The sequence below is a fragment of the Natrix helvetica genome (assembly GCF_964273705.1).
Source record: "Natrix helvetica genome assembly, chromosome: 4".
Lineage (NCBI taxonomy): Eukaryota > Metazoa > Chordata > Lepidosauria > Squamata > Natricidae > Natrix > Natrix helvetica.
Window position 1 is genome coordinate 82,775,888 of NC_138550.1, and position 12,481 is coordinate 82,788,368.

The window sequence follows — 12,481 nt, forward strand, 5'->3', positions numbered from 1 at the left end:
TGGTACACTGAGTAGATTTTGAGAGACGAAAGGAAGAAGCAATTCACTTTCCGCTTATATAATACTACTATGGAGTCTATTGGTAGAATAAGCAATTCCCATTAAAGTTCCACAGAAAAGAATTTCCTGCTGCTGCTGATATTGTATTACGTTGTTTAATTACAAAAAACGAGAAGTTCAATGTTCTGTAATACACTTGCCCATTGTTCAGTTAATGAGGTGTAGTAGCCTGCCAGTGATCCAAGAGAGTTAATTGCACACTGGGTAACTTCCAGTCTTTACTACAAGATTTAATATAACAGATTCTGGGGTGGAGATGCTGGTGAGCAGCACTTATCTACCAGTTCATGTATTCATTTTATGCACTTAATTTATGCCACATGGAAAAAGGACATCTAGGAGAAGACCATCAGGATTAATTTGTTTGACTCAGCCATCTCATATCATTTCTTGCTCAGGAGCATTTAAACAGATTTCTAGCCTAGAAGAGGACCATACAGGGCTGATTTGTCCCAATTGCAGAAAAGTGGAGAAACCAACATAAAGGTTAGATCAGATGAAGCCGCTTGATTAATGTACAATACTTTTTAAAAGCCTGTGATATTCTGTCTTTTGTTCACTTGTCCACACCTTTAAATTTCAGTATGAAGGGCTTATTCTTTTCATTGGCATCTGGCGTGCAAAGTCTTCTAAAGGTTTGGTGTGCAAAGGTCAAACATAGCAATGTCTGTTATTTCTTATTGCAAGAAAATATATAATTCAGCCTGTAGCTGCCTGCTGGCCTTGAACCATAGATTTTTACAAGTCTTCAACATAACCATTTGAGAAAGCATGAAAAAAGACTCCTCATTTTCTCCTATTCCCATTCATATATCATACAGTAAGGACCGTGTGCCACCACCCCCAACCTCCTGGTTAATATTATAGGAGATAGCAGTAATTACCCAAATATCTGACTTCAAAAAGCTAAGCAGGTTTGGATCTGATTAATATTTGGATGGACAATTCATCCCTCAATTGTAGGCTTAAAAAGAAGCAAACAACAGGCACTCACAAACCTGTATTGTTACCAGAAAAACCTTACCTAGGTATGTCCACTAAGCTATCAGAAGTTATCCTCAGATTGTTAGAGTATAAATCTAAACCCTTCAAAATACTTACCATAACCTCTTAGGAGATGGAACAAGGGGATTCTTGTCCTTCCATTTTCTTTTTTCCCTTTAGCTGTCAACTCGGCAAACACTCTGTCCAAACACCTTGTCACATCGCTTTGGGCTTTTTAACATTTTTCTTTTAATTTACATATGGCTAAAAATGCCCCTCAGCAGGATATCCTGTTTACTTTCATGGGAATTCATCCACTTAAATTCATTATTCGAATACAGGAAATAACGTATGATAGATTAATGTGGGTCTCCACTAATCTCCACTCCATTGCCAATTAATTTACAACAAGGTTTGTTCATTTTTCCAAATTTAATGCTGAAAGAAATGCTTTTGTACCCACTTATAAAATGGATCAACTATTTTTCTTTCCGTTGTACAGAAGCAGAATCCTAGATCTTCCTTTTCAAAGCATTCATTACCTTGTAGTATTAGTAGTCTTGGATTCCTTCCCCATCATTAAATTTATCGTCCTTGTATTATTCTCCCATTTCTGTTAAAACAGATGACAAATAACATTGGACATATTGTAGAGCCAGAGGGCTTAAGTCATCACTCCATGTCAATAGAGCTGTAATGTTGTTCAATTTTTAACAATCAACATGTGGCTCTGTGCCATTTATTTCTATAATGAAAGCTAGTAAGACGGAGCTGATTTTTATTGTTATATAGTGGAACATCAGTGCTACATTGATGCTTCAGTATAAACATCTAGTTATATGGATGTTCCATATGTCTGCAACAAATCACTTCTGAAATCTTGCCAAGAAAACTGCAGGGACTTGTCCAGGCAATTGCCAGGAATCATAACTGAATTGAAGAGGAGGGAAAGCAGTATAAGCCACTCAGAATCTTATTCAGCAGCATGCAAAAACTCAGTAACATAAACAAATAAGCCTGTTATTGCTCATAAGACATCCTTCATGACTGTGGCCAAACCAATACTGCCAAGTTACATGACCTATCAGGCAGTATAGACTGAAACTAGAACCATAAACTATATCCAGCATTTTTACCTTAGTTCTATCAATATTTTTTGCATTACGGGTCATGGGCACTTGCTGGTTTTTTTTAAAAAAATTAAACAAATCCAAAACTAACATTATGTGAGGACAATTTTGAGATATGTATTTACTAGAAGATAAGGTGTTTGAGATATTTGCAGCATTAGTAGTCTGAGGTTTGAAAGAATAGATTAAGGCCTAGTCTTCTAAAGATTAATCTTATTCTGATACACTTCATAGACATTTGTTATACGGTTAGTTTTTCCCCTGATATACTCGTTTTCTGTACATACAATAGTGCCTGTGTACATATTTTCACATACTCAATTACTCTTTTTCCTCCTCCGGCTTAGCCCTCTTAGGCTATGCAATATGTAACAAATTGGAACTTTCTGGCTTTTTCTTAGCCCAAGGGCACATAATTGGGCAAGAGAGTACAGTACAGCAAGGGTGTCAAACTCAAGTCCCAGAGGACAAATCCGGCCCATGGGATGCTTAGATCAGACCCACAGGGCCACCCTGGAAACAGCAAAGGACTGCCTCGCAGTGCCTCTGCCAGTGAAAACAGAGCTCGGGAGGGCTGCACACGGCATTCCTGAGCTCCATTTTTGCTGGCAGAGGGTTACAGGAGGCCACCGCAGCTGAAAACGGAGCTCAGGAACCCATTTTTTTCTGACAAAGCACTCAGGCCACCACAGGTACCCCGGACATGAGGGCCCACCCCCCAGGTCAAACACAACCCTGATGCGGCTCTCAATGAAATCGAGTTTGATACCCCTGCAGTACAGGCAATCTAGCTTAACATTCAAACAGACAATGTCCTTTCCCAAAGATATATTTTTAAGCAGTCCTCATACCCCATACAGACACACTAAATGCTTAAACCAGGGGTGTCCAAACTTGGCAACTTTAAGACTTGTGGACTTCAACTCCCAGAATTCCCCAGCCAGTTGGGGAATTCTGGGAGTTGAAGTCTACAAGTCTTAAAGTTGCCAAGTTTGGACACCCCTGGCTTAAACTATCTAGCTGGTCTGCATGTTTTAAAGTGAGACAGTTCCTAAATAGTTTTAGAGGGGAAAATACAAAAAGATTGCATTCAAATCCAGACTCTGCCTGTATGAAGGAGCCATGGAGACTATCAAACATGCCTTACTGTATTGTCCACTTTATGCCAAACTTTCATGAGCTTCAAATTCTACATAGAACTAAATTCCTGATTACTCTGATCAGTTCTATTTAAATCATCTTATTTTCAGGCCCAAATGATTTGTCTCTTTTAAGTGTGGCAAAATTCTGTCACATGATATATAAGATGTGCAGCAGTTTGAATGACAATGCTCTTCACCTAACTAAATAATCGGTATAAATTTTGTGTAATCCAGGAGTTTTACAGGCTAGTACAGTGATGCCGAACCTTTTTTGGCTCGCGTGCCAAAAGCGGGGGGAGTGCAGGGGGGTCATGTGCGGGTGTGCCACACCCATATGCAATCGCATGACCCCAGCATGCATGCAAGCATGACCAGCACTCCCCCCATTTTACATGCTTTTTTCACCATCTCCAGGCTCCAGAGGCTTTATAGGAGCCTGGGGAGGGTGAAAACAGCCTCCCCCAACCCCCCAGAGGCCCGCCAGAAGCTCCAGGAGCTTCCCTGAAGCCTCCGGACCACAAAAACCGGCCCTACGGGCAAACCAAAAGTTTGGGAATTGACTTCTGGTTTGCTTATAGGGCCGATTTTAGCCCTCCAAAGCCTTCAGGGACCTTCCGGAGGTTTCCCTGAAGGCTCTGGAGGGCAAAAAATGACCCTACGAGCAAACCGGAAGTCACTTCCGGTTTGTCTGTAGGGCCGTTTTTAGTCCTCCGGAGCCTTCAGGACTTCCCTGAAGGCTCCACATGCGCGCTGGCCAGCTGACAGGGCAACGCCTCATGTACCCTGAAAAATGGCTCTGCCTGCCACCTGTGGCACGCATGCCATAGGTTTGCCATCCCAGGGTTGGTCACTGACCTCAACAAGAATTTGGTTCTGTTACAAAATAAACATACGGTGTTTATCTAAATGGAGTAGTTATTTAAGATTTCACCTGCAGTTTAAAATGTTACAACTCCCAAACAGCTTATTCCTTTATTTCCAATTTATGATAACTTTATCTGTAAAGTTTGTGTTGTATTTTGGATCTGGAGAAATCATTTTAACATTCCCCCCACCCCACCGCATCACTTGTTTGTCCCATAGAATATGTTCTGAGGTCTCCCTTCTCTATTTGTCAGCAAGAAATCAAGAACAAAATTCTTAAAATAAGGAAGGAGTAAGTTGTTTACTTGGTAGCTGCTGCCATATAAAAATTAATAATCTGCCTATTTCTGTTCTTTTGATTGGAACTTTGCTTCTTAGTTTGAGAGATGAATAATTCTCAGAAGCAGTGTAGCAAAGATACCTGGTTTCCCTTACCAGCTGCTTACCAAATGATTCTGCTTCACATTGATCAGGAGAGTTGGCATAAGCCTTGGTGCTTTGGCAGAATGTAAGAGCAGAATAAAAAGGGGATATCTTCAAAGGTACTATTCTAAAAAAAAGTAAAGCATTCCTGGATGCAAATCTAAGGAAATGTTAACAGGGTACATGTGAATGTCTGGCAATTCTCACCTTGCAATGCCTAGGCATTGGTGACATCAAACTAACATTATGCTTGCATGAATTTTAACATACATTGAAATTGCTTTGCTCTTTGGCTGGTTAGTTTAAATGAAGAAAAAAAAAGAACTAAATAAAAACCCCATGGGTAATTCTGATAGTGCTACATGATGAGTACATAAATAAAAAGACAGGCAGTGGGATTATCAGATGGATATTGTTGCATTAAAACAATTGTTTTTGTAGTGGTGACAGAATAAGTAAGCAAATGTAACTGGAATATGATACTCAGTGTGCAAAATCACGTAACATTTGGGTTGTATCCAAAGTCTGCTAACGGAAAAGCTACAAGAAAATGTGTTTGGCAAATAGTTACGTATTTGGTTTTCAGTTGCTGAACTACTAGTGGAACAACACAAGAAACTAGTGGAATAACACAAGGACCTTTCACATGTTCCGTTACAACTTCAACTGGCCAGAGTGCAACCACTGTAACAGAACATGTGGGTGTTCTTGTGGAACAAGGGGAAGCTATGCTGCCTCAGAAACAATCAGACAAAAGAGACAGAGCCCCCAGTGTCTTAGTAGCCAGAGAAAAAGACTTAGGAAGGACCCATCTAATGGATCAAGAGGTTAAGAATAGTGGTGGGAACTTTGTACCTTCAGACTTGCAAGATTGTGTTAATTTAGCCTTACAATAAAGTAAAATCAGTACATCTGGTGATGTATCTTGTTTGGCATATCTGGGAGAGCAGGCAATGGCCCATATATTTCTACTGCAGTATTGCTTTGCTGCTTCAGGAGCTACAGTAGCCGCCAGTGTATTTTCAAGTGCAATTCCAGGTGCTGGTTACTTCCTTCAGAAGCCTATATTGCTCCAGGGCTGGGTATCTAAGAGAGTCTCTTTCTTGAATGGTCTCTGCTTATTGGACCCAGGTGGCCAGAGAGTACCATACTAAGGTTCCCTTCCTCTATCTACCAGGAGGTGAGGCAGGAGAGAGCTGTAATATTAAGCGTGCTTGACAGCAGCTCCCTTCTGCAGAGCAGCTTACCCTCTGAGATACCAGAAGCTAGTAAAAACTTGTTTTTTCTAGAAGGCTGTTGGAGAATGACTGCAGAGCCACAGGTGTCTATGTGTGTGCATATATAAATGTATGTGCATATTTTTCACCCAGAGTTCCCACTCAAGGCACAAATGACTAGACACAATTATTTTATTTCAGTCACAGTATACAAAGACCTAGCTCTCTGGAGAAGGATGTAATGTTAAGAAAGGTTAAAGGAAAGGAAAGAAGATAACCATCAGCAAAGGTGATAGATCCAGTTACAGTAGTGAAAAATGCAGTGTTGGAAGAAAATCTATATATGTGCTCACTAGGAGTCAACAGTGACTCGATGGCACATCAATCAAAATGTGCATGTTTTCTTATTATTTTGTTGTTAGTCATTATAAAATAATTTCATTATTGAAGTTTTAAAATATAATTTTAACTTATTTCTGCTTCGTTATTTGTAAACCATCCAGAGTCTGCAAGATTGAAGCAACAGATTAATTGCAGAAATAAATAAAAACAAGCACATAAATGCCAAAAGCCATATCAGAAAATTCCCATTCATGGTTGTTCTTCCAGATAATAGGAAAACAGATCAATTACAGTTTGCTGTGTTCAAAACTTTTTTCAAGCAAGTGACTAATGAGCATAACAGATTGTTGTAATTCTAAAGTATTTTTATTTTGGAAAGAATACTATTAGGCAATTTGTCTTTTTCCCTATAAGTATCAAGACAATACTGGTGTTCTGACAACTGATTATATAGCAGAACAATTTGATTTGATCACTGCCTACAGCCAAAGTCAAATGAAGTAACTTTATAGTGTTCATTACTTAATAACTTTGGGTTTATGAACTTCCAAGATTTCAGAAAAGATACTGAATCCACATGAGTCTGTAATGGGCTTTTTGGTCTATTCAAGTGATCTCCATTCTATAATTACTTAGAACCGACTCTCTGCTTGTACAGAGGCTCTTGTATGATGGGTAAGATAAAACAGTTCAAAGTTGACTTGACTTGAACTGAGAACTTTATATAAAAGTAGATTGAGAGCAATCCTCTCAAAGGAATACTGATAAAAATATTTTAATTGGGAAAATAAGAACAAAATAGGAATAGGCCATATCCTAACTAGCCAGAAAAGACAAAGAGCTGTAGAAGAAAATGGACAATCTACTTACTACTGGAAGAAAAACTATTGGAGAAAAATAGTATGCCCAGTCATTTCTGTGCTCCTGGGGACTCCTGCTTCTGAGTCAAGCTGAGGCATTAAGTGTTTTATTCTATAAAAGAACAAAGGCCGAGTAAACTTAATGGAAAATCAGTCATATGAAGAAAGCCAGGAGATATATATACATATACATATACATATACATATACATATACATATACATATACATATACATATACATATACATATACATACATACATACATACATACATACATACATACATACATACATACATACATATATATATATATATATATATATATATATATATATATATCCCTGAATACAAACTTTATAAGAAGAATGGAACATATTGTGATTTGGTGTCCTTCTATACATCAAAGAACACAATTTATGTTCCCTTCCTAATACAGTTAGGCATATAGATGGGTGTGTTTTACACTAGCTGAGTTTACAGTTCACTGAGCTATCTGCTGTGACAACACTGTCACTCCCAGTTTAGATCCTCATTAATACTGTTTGTGTATGCATTTGTGTGGTAAAAAAGAGGGGGGTTATTTATTTTGCTAACATGTATCACTTTGTCCTCCTTTACACTGAATTGCATTTTACAATTTTGATGCTTAGTCATACAATTTGAAGATGTCCTCCTGTAGTTCTTTACAATCTCATTTGATTGATTTCCCTAAAAGGATCAACAACCTCAGCCAACATCTGCTCATAATTAATTCTAGATTATAAAAGTAATGGTCAAAACATTGATTTGGGCGTAATTCTTCATTAAACATTTTTTTCTTATTTGAAAATTGCCTGTATATTAAATACACTGTTTCTGTTTTTTAGATGGTTACCACTCATGGGTCTTCTTATTCCACAGGCGATCAGGTTTTTTTATAGTTTTTGGTGAGGTTTTTTTTTCAAAAGCTCTTTGAAAATCCAAGTATGCAATATCTTATCTCTTGTTATAGATTATGTGCTAACACTAACCCTCTTACCCTTCTGGGTAATTGGGTCTATGACATCAATTCAGTTTTAAAAGCCCTCAAAAGCTGAGGTTAATTCATAGGCTTGGGTCTCTGAAGAAGCTCTAATTACATTTTAAACATACTATATACTACTAGAGAATATATATTTTTCCTTTAAAAAGTTGAGGTTTGATGTTATTTTCTTATTCTACTGCACCAATGGGAATTGGAAGTCGATGCCTTCCCCCACCTCTTTCCCTATACTTTCCCCTTCTCTTTGCCTTCTCCTATTTTTTCTCCTATTTTCTTTTGTATGTTTGTAGTTTATATTATAAACTAATATAAAAGAAAGGCTTTTCCAGTCTGTAGGAGCATCTCAGCATCTCTTCTGTCTGAACTGTAGGGCTTGCTCTCAAGTAAGCTTTTGTTGGCACAGATTTCTCCAATGTAAGCCACATCCTTCTCATATGACTTCTCTTCCAGCTTTTAGAAATAAATGGCTTTTTGATGTGGTTTTTAATTGGAATACAGGTACTAGCAAATTTTTCTCAGATGTTAGTGTCCACAGAATTCTGTACCATATTTCTATGTCCCCATATACAATACCAGCATCTAGGTTACTGTAAGGCTTGGATTTGTCTGGGAATGAACAAATCATTTACAAACTGGCATACTAATTTGTTATCAGAACAAAAATCAGAAAAAGTAAGAATTCAGGAAGCCACATTTAGAACTGCTGAGAAAGAAAGCTGAATAAAGTTGTAATATCTTTTTTAGCTAAAGTCAAAGACTCCATCAAACTCATTTTTCCTCAAACAACTTTTCCAACTCCGTATTTGTTTTTTTTAAAAAGGCGGGAAGTGCAAGTATTATGAAGGTTTTCATAATTACCTAAATTGTTAAAATGGAGCCTTCTGTTTCAACATGGTCTTAGCTAAAACCAAGATTATTTCATCTGGTGAGGCAGGAGAAAGGAAGGAATGAAATAAAGAAAACCTCCAAAAATGCTGGATATGTTTTACAACCATAAATGGTAAAAGCACTCCTGTTGTTCTGCCAGAAAGCAGACCGATAGCGTAAGGTTTTGATTTACAGAAACAGCTTTGCAGAGACCCTTTAGAGAATGTTGTGCTTGTTATAAGAATGTAATTAACTTATTTCATGATATTGGAATATTTTTTAAAAAGTAGATTCATATTTTTGCCAATGTTGGGAACAAGTCATAGAAACAAAGATGATGATTAGGTTGTAAGATACCTTGGAACTGAATTAAAATACATTTTTTCTCTTCCAGAAATAAAATGTATGATTCATGATGAGTTAGGTCCCTATATAGAGTTTCTAATCCATAGGCCCATTTGTTCATGACATAATCTCTCTGGCTATAGACATCTGCTGTTGAAATGCCTTTACTATCTTGCTTAGGCTCACTGGTTGGATTCTTGTAGTTCCTCCATTCCAAACCTAGAGGGAACTTGAATTGCCATTATGATATTTGGAATATCATAGTTAATGTTCTTCTGAGTCATCAGAGATAAAACCAACAGTGAAATGTTAACTCTCTCTTTTAAGATAGAAAGCAGGGCTTAAGACTTGGCTTCTGGAAGAAAATGCTGTCCAAAGTTTGCAACTGAGTGAGCATTATCCTTCTTCCTTTATCATACTAATGTATAACCTAAACCATAAGACAATAATTTTATTCTAATGAAATAAATATATTAGCAAACTGTGATGGATTTTGTCATATTATTGATCATCATGAAACTGACATTATTTTGGTTATTTTAGATACAGATGATTTGAGAGATTGTGAAGAGTTTGTGTGTAAAAATTGGTGTTAGATAGGAAATGGCAGATAGTATACTTTAAGAAGCAGCACTTGAGTTCAATATGTGGGAAACTAGATTACATGTCACTCTTTTTAAACACCCACACACACTTATTTTACTCCCTTTTCTCAGTATCCCAATAACATTTCATCTTCCTAGATGGTCTCTGAAGTAGCCTCCACTTGTTTTGTGGAGTAACCAAATACAGTTCCTTGGTGCTCTTTGGGAAAAGGAAGGGATAGCCTCAATGTGTGTGGCCACAACTATTTCCGCATTATTTACTCTAACAACAAGCTAGACAGATAAATCAGGTTCTCTTCAACTTTGGCTGTCTTGAGCTGACAACTGGATAAACATGAATTACATACAACGATGTGGGGATTTTTTTTGCTTGTGTTCCATGTCAGTTGTGTTAGAAAGGTATGTCAAAGTTTACTAAAATGCTGATGGATGAGTGTTGAGTTACTAGGGAGTGCTGAGTAGATGAGATGGTTATTTAAAGCCTGATCTGGAGAGATTTCATAGCAACATTGTAGGGACATTTCTTGGAAGGATGATGTTTCAGGGCTGATACTTGTGAATTGCTAATATTAAACTTGGAGATAAATCTTGTCATTTTGCAATCCCAGCACTCATTTGTTAATGTATTCTTTAAAAACATTTAAACAAATCATTCTTGTAATTCTCAGGTTTATTTATTTACCACAGTTATATCTCTATTTCATAGAGACCTATATTGTTTCAGGGGTAAAACTGGAGCATGACTTGTTGAAAAAATAATATACAATGGAATGACCTTTAAAATCACCAATATCCACACTGTTGCAGAGACAATCTTGCATTAAGAGAAGAATTTCTGGAATTAGCAGTCGAGCCATTGTCATGTAGTTATCTTACAAGAAACATACATAACCAACAGGTTGAATGCTAGGTACTTGGATGTACATTTTTTTGCACAATGATCTAATGAATCAAGGGGAATAGCCATCATATTTAAAGCTGGTATAAACTTCAAGATTGAAAACATTAAAAAAAATAAGGATGGTTGAAATATATTTATACAAGGGGAACGTGATGATAAAACATTAACTCTAGTATCTATGTATGCTCCAAATCAGGGTCAAATTGGTTTACTATAAAAGGTTATGAATAGAAAAAACAACAACATGGATCATTTTAAAGGAAGATGCTTTAATATTTATGCAGTTAAGTCTCTGCTATATCAGAGACCTCTGAATTTAATTCATAGAAAATGTTTGCTAACTGATCTAATGGAAGAAAAGCCAGGATAGGTTATACTGTAAACTATCAAGTTACTATAGAGGTTGGATCCCTGCTTGACACCCTTTTTTTATTGGTGCTGATTCAATCATAACCATGAAGCTTCCAAAGAAGATGTAAAAAATCCCAGTCATTGAGAATGACTTGAGTTTACTCCAGATTTTATCCCTATGAATAACATGAACAGCTGCTTAAGGCCAATAAAGACAACAAATAGCAAAGCATGGAAAACAACTTAAAAGAAATCTTTTACAAATTTCCCCAATTTATTTAAACTGGAGACAGGACACAATATACCATTGAATCTTGGATGCTTTATTATGGTATTAGGGGAAGCAGAAGCAAACCTAAGAAGGTTGAAGAGGCAAGGATGCACATACAGAATTGTGCAAAGTAAAACACACATTTGATTGACTCCAACAAGATAGTCGATTGAATATGATTGGATATGGGAGCATCTTATATGTTAATGAGGTCAGATGTGGGATGGATTCTATGATGCAATGGGGTGAAGCTACAAAAACAATGGTGCATTGAGAGTACAAAGACAGTTCTGTGTACTCTGAATTTGGTAACTTCTAGTAAGCTATTTTTAAGGGTTTATCTTATATTGCCCTTGCTTCCACAAAAGCCGCCTAGTATCTTCCCCCAGCTTTATCAACATTCCTTGGCATTTTGAATGTTTTATGGCTGAGCTGATGGGGTTTCTTGTTTCTCGAGTCCCTGGAAATGTCATCAGGGAGAGGTATGTTTTGCTTTATCCTAACCAATGCCTTATTTTCTTTGCATGGCCTTATGACTTATATACAAACTGGACTCTGGCAACATTCTCTCCTGCTCTGCCTCGATAAGCTGTCAACCGGCTTGCCCAAGCAATTTTAACATAAGGCATCTGCTGTTTATCCCTTCTTCCATCCACCTGGTCAATAGCAGTTAGTGGAGTAAAGAATGGGGAAAAAGAAAAAGGCAAATAATAGGATCTTTTCAGCCCTGGAATATAAGCTTATTGGCTGGGGTTTACTTTTGGGGGTTTTCCTTGACTGTTTCTTGTCTCTTTACCTCCTCTTTGAAATAACAGAAAAAATGTTTTCCTTTAAAAAAAATCTCTGGAAGTTTCCTCTGAGCTGCTCTTCTGGAATGGCATACTTCTTCATTTTGTTATTGTTTGTACTATTTTACTATAAATTAATGACTTCTATTTGAGTTCAGTCTTTCATCCACCAATAGCTTCGGTGTGGATAAAAGACCATACATTGTATATGCTGAATCCTGTATAATGAGTCCTATAGCAAATCTTCCTCATCAGTCACCTGAGTTCATAGGCATGTTATCTCTCCTTGAATATACTATTTATTTTTCAC

The 12,481-nt window shown here is 37.2% G+C and overlaps 1 protein-coding gene across 1 annotated transcript in view; it reads left to right on the plus strand.

Moving 5' to 3' along the window:
* Nucleotides 1-12,481, plus strand: part of FBXL7 (F-box and leucine rich repeat protein 7) — a 157,973-nt gene that overhangs the window by 62,150 nt on the left and 83,342 nt on the right. The gene's annotated exons all lie outside the window — the stretch shown is intronic.